Source organism: Sturnira hondurensis, unplaced genomic scaffold (assembly GCF_014824575.4).
Source record: "Sturnira hondurensis isolate 20B ecotype Veracruz unplaced genomic scaffold, ASM1482457v3 Scaffold0014302, whole genome shotgun sequence".
In the NCBI taxonomy this organism is placed as follows: domain Eukaryota; kingdom Metazoa; phylum Chordata; class Mammalia; order Chiroptera; family Phyllostomidae; genus Sturnira; species Sturnira hondurensis.
Genome location: NW_028086933.1, coordinates 10071266 through 10089114, shown reverse-complemented (window position 1 = coordinate 10089114; position 17849 = coordinate 10071266). Strand labels below are relative to the sequence as shown.

General features: G+C 41.7%; 1 pseudogene; it reads left to right on the top strand.

Moving 5' to 3' along the window:
- Positions 1 to 4269: 4269 nt before the first annotated feature.
- On the top strand, positions 4270 to 7687 carry LOC118998466 (elongation factor 1-alpha 1-like; annotated as a pseudogene).
- Positions 7688 to 17849: the final 10162 nt, after the last annotated feature.

Below are 17849 nucleotides of genomic sequence, written 5' to 3'. Positions count from 1 at the left end.
ACATTGCCGTTTTAATGATGATGTGTCTTGAAGTGGGCCTCTTTGCGTTCCTGTTGACTGGGACTCTCTGTGATTCCTGGATTTGTGTGACTTTTTCTTTCATCAAATTAGGGAAATTTTCCCTCATTATTTTTTCAAATAAGTTTTCTATCCCTTGTTCTTCCTCTTCTCCTTCTGGTATTCCTATTATTTGAATATAATTATGTTTCATATTGTCTTGCATTTCTCTTAATCCCTCCTCATTCTTTCTGAGCCTCTTTTACTTTTCTTGCTCTGTCTGGGAGATCCTTTCTACTCTGTCCTCCAACTCACTGATGCAATCTTCTGCCTCATGGATCCTGCCTTTCATACCTTTTACTGTGTTCTTCAGTTTAGAAATTGTATCCTTCACTTCCTCTTGGCCTTTGTTAATGGTTTCTATTTCATTTTTCATGTTGATACAGTTTGTGGTGAGTTCATTGTAGCTCCCCTGTAGTTTCTGGTAGCTCATTGTAAGCTCCTGATAACCAGTGCTTTGAATTTCCTGATAACCAGTGCTTTGAATTCACTATCTGATAATTGACTTGCCTATATTTCATCTAACATTCTTTCTGCGGCTTCCTCCTTTCCTTTCATTTGGGGGTTGCTTTTGTTGTCTTCCCATTGTTTGTGAGCCTCTTCTTGTTAGTCTCAGCTTCTTTAATTGATCTGTTCTGACTCCTTGGGTTTATGGTGTGAACTTATGTGGTGGAATGCCTGTTTAATTCTATGGTGCAGACTCCTTCTGTTATCCTGGTGTTCTCTGCTTCCACCTAATCCTTTCTTTTCTTTTCTTTTTTTTTTTTGTGATCAATTGGAGGGGGAGGCCAAGTGGTTTATGACAGCAGGAGAGTATTCTGTGATATTTACAGCAACAGCCAGTAGAGAAGAGATAGGTGATCCCCTGGCTATGTACAGAGATAACTGTAATCTTCAATCCCACTAGCCCCTTTTTAGAAAGGATGGAAGGAAGATAAGGCTCTTGTTGGGGAGGGAAGGTTTGTGATTTGAATCTAGAAAGGAGTGAGGTTGAGGGAGGTCAGATTCTGAGGTAAAGTGAGAATAAAGGATAGTAAAAAGGTGTAGTGTGAGAGAGAATAGAGTTAATCACTACAGAATTATAGTTCAGGCCACAATGTAGTGGGCTAAAAACTGGGGGCGTGTTGTGCAGTATTTATAATAGTATGTAATAGCTCTTATTTACAATAATATTAGAGCAACAATCATATGACAGAATCTATGATGTACCAAGATTAGGGAGTATTGGACGTTCAATAGTGTGCTAGCTGGGCAAGGGGAATTAAAGGACAGTAAATTAGCAATACAGTATGATTGAAGGGACAGAGAAACCTTTCAAGTGATACAATAAATCCAGCCAAGAAAAAGAAGACTATACAGAAAGAGGGGGAATGCAGAGATACTATTAAAACAAAAGATGTAAGAATAATGACAAAATAATGAAAAAAATACAAATATGCGGTAACTTGTAGTTTTTCTGTTATATCAAAGTGAATTTTGTCTCTCTGTTTCTACTGTTGCCCCCTCTTTGAGTCCAACTCCGGTCTTTTTGTCTTTCCAAGTCTTTTGTCTCACTTGGAGGGGAGAGGGGCAAAAAGAAAGAAAAAAAAACAGCAGCAGATGGGAGGAAAAAGTGGTATGTTTGGAAAGAAAGAAAGAAGAAATAAAACAAGAAATCAGAAGAGAGAGGGTAAAAGTATTGAAAGATAAAACAATAATAAAGTTAAAGAAATAAAAGATTATTTAAAAACAAAAAACAAAAAAAATAGAAATAAACAAAAAAACCCACCTCCTATTGGTTTCCAGCTGGTCAAACCTTTTCTTCTGTTCTCACTAGCTGCAGCAGCCTGAGGGGCTATTAGTGTGGCCTTCATCCCTTCTTGGTGAACTCAGCAGGTCTCACCAGTGCCCTCCCATGATCCAGACTGGCACTACTCTCCAACGCCCCACTGAGAGCAGATTTTCCCCAGGATTCACAGTCCTGGCCTGGCTTGTGGGTGCACACTCCCGGCCAGGCTTCCCTAGTCTCGAAGGCTTGGGTGCAGACCTTTCCCAGTGCTATGGCAGAATGCACAGGGCAACTCTCAGTTCTCCCAAGCCAGCAACCATGGCCTGACTCCCTGTGTTTTTCAGTCTGCACCTGGCCAGGTAGGGAGGGAACTGATGACTGGCTCCCTTCAGGGGACTTGCTGGCAGTTTGCGGCTCCCAGAGTCTGTGGCAGACAGCTCAGGTCCAGTGTTACAGGGAACTCACACTACGGGCAACTCTCAGTTCTCCCAAGCCAGCAACCACAGACTGACTCCATGGGTTATCAGAGCTCTCTGGTTTGCTTCCTAATGCCCACTCCTCTCTCTGCCACTACAGGCAAAACAATCTCTCCTGGGGTTTTTCAATCTGTGCCCGGCCAGGTAGGGAGGATGCTGATGACTGGCTCTCTCCCTGGGTTCTTGATGCCCACCCTCGGCTCCCAGGGACCAAGGAGGACCAGCCAAGCCCCTGGCGCAGCGGCAGAGGGCCTGCAGCCTCTGCGCTGTTCCCTCCTACCTTGTTGACCTGCAGTCGTCTCCTCTCCTCAATCTCTGGTCATTCAGTGTCCGCTACAGTTTCTGGAGTCCTACCTTCCTATATGCTGGGTCCCTGTTGGCTATCTGCTCTGCTCCTCTGCATATCAGCCCGGTTTTTCTCCGGTGTGTTGGGGGAAGCAAAATCCTTTGTCCTACTCCACCACCATCTTACCTCCATCCTCCAATGAGTAAATGTTTAAATTAATCATGATGCCCTCATACCAGGAGACACTACTGAGCAGTAAAAATGAACAGACTATTGATACACATAACTTGGATGCAAATGGGGGAATTACACAGAATTTTTAAAAAGCAGACCTCAAAAGTTTACATATCATATGATTCTATTTATAGAAGATTCTTTTCTGAAGTGTGTACAATGAACATGGATTATCTTTATTGAAAGAAAGCCATAAAACAAAGAAATAAATGATAATTATTTGATTAAAATACTTTAACAATACTTTCTTTAAAAGATATGAGGCCTATTCTATTAATATGCAATACAGCATTATTAACTATAGTTGAAGTAGGAGATAGAATAGGAAATCCTGATACACTGAGCTCTCATAAGTCAGAATCCTGATAATAATTAATATTGTGGTTTCTTCCCTGAGTGGGCAATCAAGGAGGATTGTGGGAAATTGCATGTGTAGAAGCTTAAGCAATAACCCTACAAAGGCCTGTGACCATTTAGAGAGAGCCATTCCCTGACCAGGGATGTCCTGCTCCTGTATCTAGGGTTGATGAAGCTGAAGGAACCAAGGCTGAAGACACTATCCCTTTGGTTCCCGGAAGAAATCAGGATTTTGTCAGTTAGGATGATTTTGACCCTGGAATTTGTAGGATATGTGTTTTCTTTGGAATTACTTTGGAATTTGCAAGATAAGAGTTTCAGGAAATAAATATTTTAGTGTAACTTTCATTATGACTTCATTTGTGCACATAATTCCTAATTGGTAAAATACAATTGTTGACACTTCCTGTATGATTAGTGTCCCTATTTTTTTTCTTTTTCTTTTTCTCTTATCTCCTAATGATTAGGCCGAAGGCTGGGAGTAGGAAAGGGATTAGCTACTAGGAGTAAAGAAAGAATTAACTTGGAACTTTTGAGATGATCCCTAACATACAGTAGTAATATGCTTTCTGCCAAGTGGATCTTTGTGTTGGTTTGCTATGTTAAAACTGTAAATACAACAGATCATGGCATTTCTCTTTAACTGAATTGGGTTTACTCTGTCTTTTTGCCTGACCACTTAAGCTACAGGAAGCTATGGGGCCATTTCAGGATTTGGTCTCTAAGGATCCTGATTATCAGGTTTTCTGCTTATTTCCCTGGATATTTTAATAGTCAGTATTGGCCCTGGTGGGTGTTCCTGGGCTTAGGCCTTCTCCTATTTCTCAGAGGATTTTTCAGTCATGATGCCAGCAACTTTCTCTCACTTGCATCACTTATCTTTGTTTGTGTGGTCTGTTCAATTCTTTGTTCTGACCACCAACAGCCTTGACTCCATCTCTATCTGCAATATAGTCACCATGCTGTATATTAGTTACTAAGTGGATCTTAAAAGCTCTCATCACACACACACACACACACACACACACACACACATACACACACACACAAACACCAGAAAAAGCAAGAACAGAACACAGGTGTCATGAAAACCACCACTAAATCAAAGCCAAAATGGGAAAGGAAAAGACTCATATCAACACTGTGGTCATTGGACATGTAGATTAAGTAAGTCTACCACTCTTAGCCATCAGAGCTACAAATGTGGTGGGCTCGACAAAAAAAAAAGTTAAAAATTTTCAAAAGGAGGCTGCTGAAATACGAAAGGGCTCCTTCAAGTGTGCCTGGTATTGGATAAATTGAAAGGTAAATGTGAGCATGTGTTGGGAACCACCTTGCCTTGTTTTAGAAGCTGTAGCCCTCATGGCTAAGGCTGAGTAAAAAGACCTTGGGACCATAAGCCAACAAGAAGACAAAGCTTATCTTCCCAGCAGGGGCACCACCTCTGCCCCCTTTACTTCACCCGGCTTGGCCCCGGGAAAATGACTGGCTAGACAATTATGGGTAATATTCCTCAAGAAGGGGATGACCTAAGACAGAAATAGTCATGGAGGGGCCCTCAGAGAAGGACTTGGGGGGCTATAGAAAGGGGGATGATGGACCCTCACCCCTCAGTTTTGACATAGCCTGAGTCCTTATTCTGTCTCTAAGAAGTCTCCTAATCTCTTGGCTGCCTCACTTCCTTCATCTGATTTAAGCCTGAAACAATGCCAGAGGGTGGTGCAACCCTGGGCAGGACCAGGCAGTTCTCTATGGCAATCAGGCCTAAGAAAGAATGCATAAAATGAGTTATTCTCTCTGTGAAGACTGCTATGCTAAGAATGCTCTCAATTTTCTGATAAGGGTCCGAGCATAAAATGAGTTTGTTTCCCAAAGTTTTATGGTTCTTTAGCTATCTGACCCTGACTCAGAATAAGTTCTCATATGATACACGCATGGGCCTGCAGTGTACACGGTGTTATAGATGGGATTGGAGACAAATTTACACAGACTACTGAGTCCTGTGTAGGAAAAGGGGCAGGCCATGCTTTTGAGGGGAGAATGCCTCAACCCTTGCCCAGATAGGATTTTATTTGGTTTAATTTGCACAGGAATACAGGTACAGCTCATTAATCATCATCAGGCAGTAAGGATCAAACAGTAGATAACATACAAAGAACTATTAGGGCTTACTCTGAGTCAGGGTATATTAGCTAAAAGGCTACAAAACTTTGGGAAACACACTCATTTCCAGCTTGGACCTTTATTATTTAATTAAGAGCATTCTTAGCAAAGCAGGTTTCACAGGATTTTACATATTCTTTCTCAGGCCTGATCTCCCAGGGAGCCCGCCCTTTCCAGCACAGGGCTGCACTGCCCTCTGTCATTGTTTCAGGCTTAAGTCAGGCGGAGGAGGAAAGATAGCCAAGAAATTAGGAGACTTCTCACAGACAGAATGAGGACTCGGGCTTTGTCAAAGCTGAGAGGTGAGGGTCCATCACCCCCTTTCTCCATAGCCCCCCAAGTTTTTCCTTGAGGCCTCCACCTGATCATGCCTGTCTTAGGTTGTTCCCCCCTTGGGGAATCTTACCCTTCATTGGCTAACTGATCAAACATTGAGGGCCTGTTATGGATGAAGGAGCAGAAGCAGAGCTTCTGCCAGGGAGATAAGCTTTATCTCCTTAGTGACTTATGGTCCAAAGGTCACTCACTGAGCCCAGTCACTCACTGACCGGGTTACAACTTCTGAAACCAGGCAGGATGGTTCCCAACATTCATAGTTCTTTGAATATTATCTATTGTTTGATCATTACTGCCTGACAATGACTGATGAGTTTTACCTGTATTCCTGTACAAATTGAACCCAATAAAAGCCCATTGAGGAACAGGCTCAGGGCCCATCTTCTTTGAGAGATTGACCACATTTCCTCCCCAAGCAGATCATGTCTTGGTAGATTTATTCTGATTCATGGTGGCCATGAATTCTCATTCATGGCCTGCTCCACAAGCATGGTATCACCATTGATATCTTCCTGTGGAAATTCAAGACCAGTAGATATTATGTGACCATCATTGATGCCCCAGGACACAGAGACTTTATGAAAAACATGATTACAGGCACATCTCAGGCTGACTGCACTTTCCTGATAGTTGCTGCTGGTGATGGTGAATTTGAAGCAGTTATCTCCAAGAATGGTTAGACCTGTTAGTATGCCCTTCTGGCTGACACACTGAGTGTGAAACAGCTGATCATTGGTGTTAACAAAATGGATTTAACTGAGCTGCCCTGAAGTCAGAAGAGGTACAAGAAAATTGTTAGAGAAGTCAGCACCCACATTAAGAAAATTGGCTACCACTCTGACACAGTAGTATTCATACCAATTTCTGGTTGGAATGGTGACAACATGCTGGAGTCATGTGCTAACATGCCTTGGTTCAAGGGATGGAAAGTCACTTATAAAGATGGCAACGCCAGTGGAACCACTCTGCTTGAAGCTCTGGAGTGCATTCTGCCATCAACTCATTTAAATGACAGACCCCTGTGTCAGCACCCCCAGGATGTCTACACAATTGGTGGTATTGGTATTGCCCCTGTGGGTTGAGTAGAGACTGGTGTTCTCAAACCCGACATGCTGATCATCTTTGCTCCAGTCAGTGTTACAATTGAAGTAAAGTTTGCTGAAATGTGCCACAAAGATTTGAGTGAAGCTCTTCCTGTGGACAATATGGGCTTCAATGTCAAGGACATGCCTGTCAGAAATGTTGGTCACAGCAATGTGGCTGTTTACAGCAAAAATACCTGCCTATGAAAGCAGCTGGCTTCATGGCTCAGGTGATTATCCTGAACCATCCAGGCCAAATTAGTGCTGGATATGCACCCATTTTGGATTGTCACAGAGCTCATATTGCTTGAAAATTTGCTGAGATGAAAAAGGAGACTGATCATCATTTTAAGAAAAATGCTGGAAGATGGTCCAAAGTTTTTGAAATCTGGTGATGCTGCCATCATTGATATGGGTCCTGGCAAGCCCATGTGTTTTTGTTTGTTTGTTTGTTTTAAAGAATTTATTTATTTATTTTTCAGAGAGAGGGGAAAGGAAGGAGAAAGAGAGGGAGAGAAACATTAATGTGTAAGTTGCCTCTCGTACACCCCCAATTGGGGACCTGGCCTGCAACCCAGGCATATGCCCTGGTTGGAAATCGAAAGCCCATGTGTGTTGAGAGCTTCTCTGATTATCCTCCTCTGGGCCACTTTCCTGTTCCTGACATGAGGAAGACAGTGTCTGTGAGTGTCATCAAAGCAGTGGACAAGAAGGCAACTGGAGCTGGCAAAGTGACCAAGTTTTCCCAGAAAGCTCAGAAGGCTAAATGAGCTTTCTGGGCAGAAAACATCTACCCAGAAACATCCCCAACACTTGTCACCCCAGTCTTAGTGGTGGAAGAACAGCCTCAGAACAACTTGTCTCAATTGGCCATTTAAGTTTAATAGTAAAAGACTGGTTAATAATTACAATACATTGTAAAGACACTAGAAGGAAAGGAAGATGTTTTGTGGACCATTTGTTTTGTGTGTATGGCAGTTTTTAAGTTATTAGTTTTTAAAATCAGTACTTTTTAATAAAAACAACTTGACCAAAAATCTGTTACAGAATTTTCAAACCCATTAAAACAAATTTTAATGTGAAAAAAATTGTAATTATGTATGATAACATTGGGCTTATTGTGGTGATTATTTTGCAATGTATTATATGGTTCAAACTAATATAAGGTTATATATCAATTGTATCTCAATTTCTAAAAGATATGAGAAAATACATGTTTTCCCAGAGCTTCACAACTAATTTTTAAATGTTATATAATAATTATAATTACCATGATTTGGGGCATAGAAGTTACTCCGGTTAACTTTAGAGTTACTTCTTGAACTCAGAGATAATCAACAGACACAACAATTAGGGCACTGGGGCCAGCTGTATTCAGTGAAATGCCTGATAAAATTAAGGTAAACCTACTGAGGCTATATTGAATACAAGTTCGAACTATACTTGATCTTTTTTTCAATATTACCTTGTACAGTAAATGGAGGCAGTCTGGCTTCCCCACCTAGATGTCTGGGTAACTAAGGGAAGCAGTTTTTTCATAACATTGAATGGGTCTGATAAGTAGGATTCTCATAACCTTGAGACTAGGTCCTATACATGGTTCCTATAACATGAAGTGAACTCACATGTGCAGAATCATGCTCTCTTATATAGTTTTTGGCCTTTTGCTGGCTTTGTTTGTCTCTAGTAGTTAAGCAGGTGAGGGCTTCTCACTAGAGAGATATACACATTTATACCGGGATTTTAAAGACCTTTATTGCTCTAATAAACACATCTTTACACTATTCCTGCAGCAGAAAGGAGGGTAGTATGTCGTCTTTATTGGGAGGACATTTAGATTGAGAGGAAGGCTCTTTGGGCTTGGCTGTTGGGATCTTTTGGGTTATCACTATCTCTGCCTTTGACAGATCAAGAGTTCATGGGTAAGACCCCTGAGCTTCGATTACAATTCTTTATTTATAATATAATGGTAATAATTCATTATTACCCTTTTTTTCTTCATGAAGATGTTGAAGGAATCTTAGCAACTTGAGAAAAAAGAGGTTGCTAAGGTTGTTAAAACAGCATATCTTTACGTAGTCAACACAGTACTTTGTCATTAAAAATATTTCAGGTTCAGTATTGGCAATTAGTTCCCACTGTGCCACTCATGAAAAGAGTGCTCCTTCCCCTCATCCTGCAATCATCACTTCCCCCATTTTTGTCCCTGAATCCAATTATAATTCCTTACTTGAAACCTCAGCACTGGATAATAGGCTTCCCAAAAGCCTATTTGGGAAGCCTAAAAGCTTCCCAAAAGCCTATAGTTGACAATTAGAATATTTTCATTTATTTCTGCTTCTTGGAAATAGCCTGATATGTTAAAAGTTTAAATGTGAAAAACATTTTGAATTTCTTAAAGGAAAGTAACAACTCCATTTTTGGTTTTGAATTATGGTCAGAACACCCACTGAAAAATACATGTTTCTCGGCAGTGAGCATACTACAAGTGTAGGCTAAAGAGGAGAGGGGAGCACAGTAGGCAAGAGCAGAAAAGATGGAAAGAGAAAAGATAGGAGGCTGAGGGATAGAGAAAGGACAGAACAGAGACAGAAGTTACAGAAAATGAAGATTTTTCCTTCAAATAGAATTGGGCTTCTTCAAGCAAGCACATGTTACACTGCATGTCAATCTTTTGTAGTATGGATCCTTCCTGTACTCTGTACAGTGTTTGGGTTTCTTTTGTCTTATTTCCTAGGTCTCAGTACTCACCAGCATTAGCTGGATAGCTCAAGAACAGAGGCTGACCTTACTTTCTCTGTTTCTGTATTCTGGAATTTTTGCCATCATGTTCCCTCTCAGACTTTGCTGAGTGTAAATAATTATTCCATTTCCTAACTAGACAATCAAAAGTCATGGAGGAATTTCCTACATAGGACCCATCAGAATATTTCTTCTCTGGCCTTTATCTGTTTCTCTTCAATCCCACTACATCCTATTCATTTTTCTCTGGAAAAAAAAGTGAGCATCAAAGGCAGAACAATGACTTTGCATTTTCTGAAAACCCATGGCTAGAGCAACAGCCCTCATCAACTTCCCTAGGAGTTTGTGAGTCTGTGAAGTCAAAAGACTTTTCTGGCTGGTAAGGCCTGAGTATGGTGAGAAATTAATTTCCACTATCTAGGACAGCCTATTGCCAGTAACCTGTCTAACCTTCACAGCATTTGCACAGGAACACCTCACTGACAACCAGAATAAGGGTAAGGCTCCCTCCACCCCCTAGTTCTCCAGCTTCCAGGCCTCTCCTGATATAAGATGATAGGAGTAGGACAGGATGTGCTTGAACAGGAAAAAATCCTGATTTATCCAAAGACAAACATTGTTAAGTGCTAAAGGCTACAGTGGCGCTCAAAGAATAGGACCCATGTGAGGCCAGATGAGCAGTGCCTTCTTCATACTAGAGCTCAGGGAATGAGTCAGGGAACATTCTCTGGAGGAAGTGACATTTGAGTCGGGACCTAAAGGAAAGGAGGAAGTGGGCTGAATAGAGGGTGGGGAGGGAAGCAGGGAGCTAAGAAAGCATGAATATATATTCAGAGAATGAGAAAAATCTATGTCATTGACATGTGGTGTGTGTGAAGAAGAGGAAAGGAAGGCCATGTCTGGAAGAGTTCATACACCATGTTAGGGAAACAGACTTCAGGCAGTGAGGAGCCATCGAAGAATTTCCAAGCAAAGGAGTGTTCGTTTGTTTCCTTTCAAGTTACCTGTACACTAATTATTGACACATATTTTATTGATATATATGGGATAAGGCCCATTTTCTGTCAACAGCCATTCATCCACAAGTATTAAAAAAATTCAACAAGACAACCTGATGATATCGTTTTATTTTTTAAACAAGAATGGCTAAGTGGTTTGCTTTTAAAATTAGCCTTTCTATTTAAAAATGACAACTTCTGATCAAGATGGTGATATTGGCAGATATAGCTTGACTCTTCACACAACGACATCAATATTACAACCAAAATATAGAACCACCATACTCAGGAATGTCATAATTTGAACTAAATTGAAGTCTGACAATTATGAAATCAAGCTGGATGGAAGTCTGACAACTGTGGAACTAAAGAAACCACATCCATCCTGACTGGTAGGAGGGACACAGGTGTGGAACTGGCTGGTCCAACACTCACGTGGATAAAAATTCAGTAGGGGTATCTCAGAAGTGAAGAGTACCAGCCCCACACTGGGAGCCCCAGCACAGGCTTCCAGTGCCAGGAAGATAAGTCCCCACAACTTCTGGCTGCAGAAACCAGTGGGGATTGAGTCAGTGGAAGCAACTTATGGAGCCCCAAGCAGTTCCTCTTAAAGAACCCACACACGGTGAGTGCCATACTCGGACTCACTCACCCTGAGCTCCAGCACCAGGGTAGCAACTTGAAAGGCACCAGTGTTATACAAGGAAAAACTGAAGTGTCTGACATCAAGGTGAGCAGAGACCATAGTCCCTTTGCTAAGCCCCCCGCCCCCCACAAAGCAAGTAAACTAGTGCCATATCTGAGACTCCATCAACCTGGCTATCACTGTTTCACCTGCCTTGGAGACCCTACCCAACTTACAGGGCAAGTCAAGCTGCTTTTCATAAGAATGGCTATTTTTGGCTCCTAGATCTTATCAAACAAGCAACAGTTGGCTTCAGTGAGTCTCCGCAGCAACCAGATTAGAGTCATAGCTTGGCTTCACCTGGTAATCTCCAAGCCTGGCACAAGTATCAGCCATATCAGATTGCTTTACAGCTCAGGCAGTGTGCCTCAGGCAAAACAAAGGTGGGGGCTGACCTTGGTCTCCACAACCCAAGAAACCCCAGGGCCAATGCACCCAGTGGACAGATACAGACCAGGTCCGAGCACCACTGCCCCTTCACAGCTGATCCTCCACAGACAGGAGAGGTTAGTTTTTAAGTGGTCACAGCCAGTACTTGCAGCTGACTAGCCTGGGTAAATCCCTCCCATTGATCTGGCAATAACAATGAAAGCTCAACTACAAGAGGAGGGTGTACTCAGCCCACACAAAGGGTGCACCTCAAGGACCCAGCTTGGGTGATGGGGGAGGCCATGCCACTGGACCAACCCTACAGGACACCTACTACATTAGGCCACACTACCAAGACACAGAGCCAAAGCAGCTCTACCTAATACATAGAAACAAACACAGGGAGTCTTCCAAAATGAAGAGAAAGAAAGACAAAAGACAAAGAAACACAGCCATAATGAAAGAACAGATCAAAACTCTAGAAAAAGAGCTAATGAAATGGGTAAAAGTACTCTTATCAGATGTAGAGTTTCAAAACACTGTTTGTATTTGGAACTTAGTAAGGACCTCAGTAGCATAAAAAAGACCCAGTCAGAAATGAAGGATACATTCATTGAAATAAAGAACAATTTACAGGGAAACAATAATAGAGTGAATGAAGCTGAGAATCAAATCAATGATTTGGAACATAAGGAAGCCAAAAACAACTGTGCAGAACAAGAAGAAAAATAATTTTTTAAAAATGAAGATAGTATAAACAACCTCTGGGAAAACTTCAAGAGGTCCAACACCCACATAATAGGGGTGCTGGAAGGAGGAGAAAAAGAGCAAGAAATTGAAAATCTAGGTGAGAAACAGTGAAAAAACTTCCATAATGTGGTGAAGGAAAGACATACATGTTGAAGAAGCACAGAGAGTTCCAATTATGATGGATGAAAAAAGACTCACTCCAAGACACATCATAATTAAAAAGCCAAAGGTTAAATATAAAGAGAGGACTCTTAAAAGCAGCAAGAGAAAAAAAGTTAGTCACCAGATGCTTGCCAGGTGGGAGTGGAGCGGGGTTGGGGGGGGGGGGGGAAGAATGCATGAAGAGGTGAGTGGATTAAGAAGTACAAATAGGTAGTTACAGAATAGCCATGGGAATGTAAAATACAGTATAGGAAATGGAGTAGCCAAAGAACTTATATAGATGACTCATAGACATGAACAATGGTAAGGGGATTGCCTGAGGGAGTGGGTGGAGGGGAGCAAAGGGGGAAAAGTGAAGACAACTGTAATAGCATAATCAATAAAATATAATGTAAAGAATAGCCCCGGCTGGTGTAGCTCAGTGGACTGAGTGCAGGCCTGTGAACCAGAGGATCGTGGTTCGATTCCCAGTTAGGGCACATGCCTGGGTTGCAGGCCAGTTCCCAGAAGGGGACACACAAGAGGTAACCATACATTAATATTTCTCTCCCTCTCTCCTTCTCTTCCCCTCTAAAGATAAATAAATAAAATCTTTAAAAAAATAATAAAATTAAAAAATATAAATGACAACAAATAATAGAAGGATTTAATACCCACCTAAAATTTGGCCTCCTCTGTTAATCCTATCCATATTTGGCTTCCTCTGTTAATCCTTCCTCTGTTTTCCTATCCATTGTAGCCAGTGTGTTCTAGTGCCTGACAAAATAAGAGACAACTCAGGACTAGACTACTTTGACTGAAGGAAAATCAATACCTCAAAACTCTCAGAGCCAGATGATTTTATGGGTATTTTACTTCCATTGTCTTCTGACTGAAGGGGAAGTTGAATGCATCAATGATTTTGATCCCCCTGGCTAGTATCACCCACTCAAGAAAGTGAGTTAGCTTACGTATCAAGTCCCAATATGGGGCAGCTCTTAGCATATGGCATGATCAGGACTTCCCCTCCTCATCTGTAAAAGTTCTTCCTTCTGCTCTTCTTCACATGCTGGCATTGTCTCCAGACTGCCTTCCTACATGGCCACAGGTGCCAACAGCAACAGAGACAACATGCTGCCTTACTGAGAGTCTCTTCTTCAACTGTGGAATAACAGTTCTTCCTCTCAGTCTTATTAGGCCACTATGGTCACTTGCCCATCATTACACCAATAATAAGTAGTTGCCAGAAGAATGCAATGTCCTCATTGATTTAAGACTAAATCCCTGAACCAATCACTGGCAAGGGGAGGTGAGATAAGCATAATGAGTGTATTTAGAAACCAGGACCCATCCTAGGAGTCTTGGGTCATGGAATCATGGGTCAGCTTCCCTTGAGCCACATGGCCTGCAAAGTCTAATTTCTAATTAAAAAAGAAAAAGAGGATAGACACACAGAATACTGGCAGACAACTATGTTCACAACTCCTTACTTAAAACCAACAATTATTATCTGTTAATCCCCTTAGTTCTCAATTCTTGGGGGTTCCTTATTTAGGGGTTTTCCTGACACTTTTTCATAGCTCCTCAGTAATGGCCCTCTTTTCAGTTCTCCCCAAGAACTCTTAGTATGAACCAAATCTTGTATTTATTTCACTGTTCTTTCATCTGTTCTAGTCTTGTTTCTCACTAAAATGTAAGCTTTTTGAAAACAGGACTGCTTCTTGAAATCTTCAAGGCTCAGTATAAATGCCATGGCTTTCCTGGAAGATAGGACTGAGGCATAAGGCTGGGTGATCAGATTTAATTGCCCATTACTTGTTTCTGCTTCCCACCCAGATCCACTATGATTCACCAGTTCTTCCTGGATCACTGAGTCTCTCCAAAGCCACACTTGCTGTAAACCTTTCAGTATGCAGGAAGATGACTTCCCACAATTGGTTCTCTCATTTCCTTAAATTCTTCTCCCCCCATAATCTAGCCAAAATAAAACCTCTTGTCAAGGTCTCCATGGATCTGTCCATTGCCAAATCTCATGGTCAGTGGTCACAAGAAATTACCTTTTAGTAGCATTTAACAAAGATGGATCATACTCTCTCTCTCTTTTTTCTCTTTAGAGAGAGAATCAATTGGCTGCCTTCTTGTACATGACTTGACCAGGGTTTGAAGCCAAAATCTCCCTGACCGGGAATCAAAACCAAGACCTTTTGGTCTATGGGATGATGCTTTAACTAATTGAGCCACATTTCCCAGGGTTCACCTTCTTCTTGATACACCTTCTTCTTGTGGCTTTGAGGAAAACACACCCTACAGGATTCCTCCCTGTCACAGTGTTCTTCATCTGTTTCTAAACATTTAATTTTAATGCCTGGGCTTCATTGGTCCACTTATCTTTCCCCCTGGGCAGTCTTTTTTTGGTTTCATGGCTTTAAATACCACCTAACTACTGGCCACTTCCAAGTTATTTCCAGTTCAGTTTTTCCTCTATACTTCAAATTTGTGTATACAACAGTTTATCTGGCATCTCTGTTTGGAAAGCTTTTAGACATCTCCAAGGTAATATCTCCAAAGCTAAATTTCTACTCAAACCCTTTTCTAAAAACTTGCTTCAGCCACAGCATTCTCTATCTCAGTCAATGCCAACCAAGGCTGTTTGTCCTTTTCTTATCACAAAACTTGGAGTCATCTTGGACTATTCTTTTTATTCCACATCTAATTGGGCAGACTCTGCATCCATGATATACCTGGAATATATTTCTGAACACCTCCACAGCCAATACACTGGTCTTGCCACCACTGGCTCTTACCAGGATGATGCAGCAACATTCATCTGGCCTCCTGACTCTATCCTTGCCCCTTAGTCTCTCTTCTCAATAAAGCAACCCAAATGGTCCTTCAGAAGCAACTTAGATTACGTTCATCCTCTGCTCCAAACCATTCAGTATTTCTAGATTCTCTCTCGGAGCAGAAGCCAAAAACCTAATTTGTAAGGGTACCAGGATTTGGTTTAATCAGGTATGGTAAAACAAGTAGACATGGAAATGACTGTCACGAGTGAAGATTTTATACTTACAGATCCCTAGAAAAAGGAGGCACACCACAGAGGGCCACATGGGAAACACTAGGATCATTCAGGAGGCAGAGGGAGAAGGGAAAACATTGGCATGAGCTTTCACTGTCATATCTGTAGGAAGGCAAAGTTGGGAAGCAGGTTTAGGACTGGCTGGTTTGAATGATTTCTGCTGGCTCTGCAGTGTAGAGGCTGTCCCTCATTTCCTGGTAGCTGGTCCTAGGGTGATTAGGCTGGGAAATTGTGGTCTGTGAGAGCCCAATACAGAAGGGTGTTGGGGGCATGGGCTCTGGGTTGCTTGGTTTGTGTGTTTACCATCTCTGGGAATTAGCTGATCCTGGGAGGAGCAGTCCCTTCAGGATCAGCAAGTTCCCAGGATGTCAAAGTGTCTAGTACATTTAGCAAAGCCCTACATTCATTGCTGCCCTCCCAGTTGTCCTTCCTGGACTCTTTTCCAACTATTCCCTAAATGACTCCATCCTAACCACCTTGGAATGTTCCTGCCTTAAGTACAGTACCTTGGCTAGGGCATCTCTTCTTCCAGTTACCTGAAGGCTCACTCCTCCACCTCCTTCGTGGTCTTTGCTCGGATGACACCTTCTCAATGGTATCTACTTTGTCCACCCTCTTTTAAACTTACAGTTTTTTCCCATCCCCACCTGGTGCTACAGACCTCTCCTACCCTCCTGCTCTTTTTTTCTAGAGTTAAACTCTAGAAACACCAATAGCTGGCCCTCAGTAAACATGTGTTGAATAAATAGCTAAAGGATGTCAAATTTTAAATATACAATTTATATTATATGTAATTCATATATATTATTATATATAATTATTATATATTATGTATATATAATTTATATATATAATCTCCACTGCTCTGAAATTTGGTAGGTGAATTAATTCAGGCAGCCATTTAGCAGCTTCCTAAAAAAAAAAACCCAAAATTCTGACCGAAGGAAAGAAGAAACTGCAAAAGGTCAGTGAAGGATGAAGGACACTATCTCTTGTATGGTTTATATTTTCCTCCCAAGTAGCCTTCCACCTCTGGCTGAACCAAAAATAAACAAAAAAAACACACAGGGACTTTCCTAGCAAGGAGAGAAGCATGAGGCCCCTCAGCTTCAATTTTGTTTCTCTCGATTATGCTGTCACATTTATTTTTATATTGGTATATAACTTACATATCATAAAACTCAGCCACCTAAAGTGTACAATTCTGTACTTTTTAGCCTATGCCCAGAGTATTTCATTCACCACCACTATAATCAATTTTAGAACGTTTATATCACCCAAGCAGATACTCAATGCCCTTTGCCATAACCCCCAATCATCACACTCCCCACACCTCCTAGTCTTAAGCAACCACGAATCTACTTCTGTCTCTGTTTTCACCTGTTTTGGACAGTTTTTCTGCAGACATATTTGATCACACTCTGATACAGAACATCAATGCCAGTGTGCCCAGGCAAGACACTTGCAAGAGATGGATTTGGGCTTGATAGGCAGAAATTAAGAACTGATCACAAACTTTCTATGATGTGTATAACTGGAAATAGGAATGTGTATGTCCAGAACACTGACAAAGATTCCAGTTTTACTGTATAGATTTTCTTTCTGGCTGCTTGTCTGTCCCTATACTCACCCTTACCTCCCAATGGACAGGGGAAGCTAGAGTGAGAACCTAGGACCCCAGACATCATGTGAAGCAACTACAAGATCCACTTCTGGGGGTTGAAGAACTTGCAAAGTGCTCTGTGAATGTGTTCTCAGCCTAGACAGGTCGCTGAGGCTAAGTAGCTCTACCCAAGTGCCAGGTCATTCTGGACATTGCTGCTTTGATCCAGCACAGAGAAGAGCTCTGGAAATGCCTAGGTGGACCCCAAGACCAGCTTCTCCAGGCCTTGGGTCCCTTGGGAACAGCTCAACAGAACTGTATGCTCATCCAGTGAAAGTCATTGATCTGTGTCTCTGGGTGGCTCTCCATAAAATCCCCTTATTTAGGAAGCAACTACCATTGATATGTGGTATGCACTAAAAATCTGTTATTTACAGGAAGTTCCTCTCCCAGTCATCAACAGCTGACTGTGATGGTTTTGTTATTTCAAAGTCAGTGCATTTCCCTTAAACACATTTGCTGGCCTTCTAGCAGGGCTACTGTAAACACTTCCCACTACTCCTTCACATTTTTAGCCTCAGTTTTGTAGTGCTGGGAGAGCCAAGTCTTTGTGTGTAATTTGTAATGAACCTGCCTTGCAGCAAATAGAACTGATTGCTCTGACGTTGATGACTGAAGATCTAAAACCCGATGAACCAGATGTCACCTGACCTGATGAGGTGC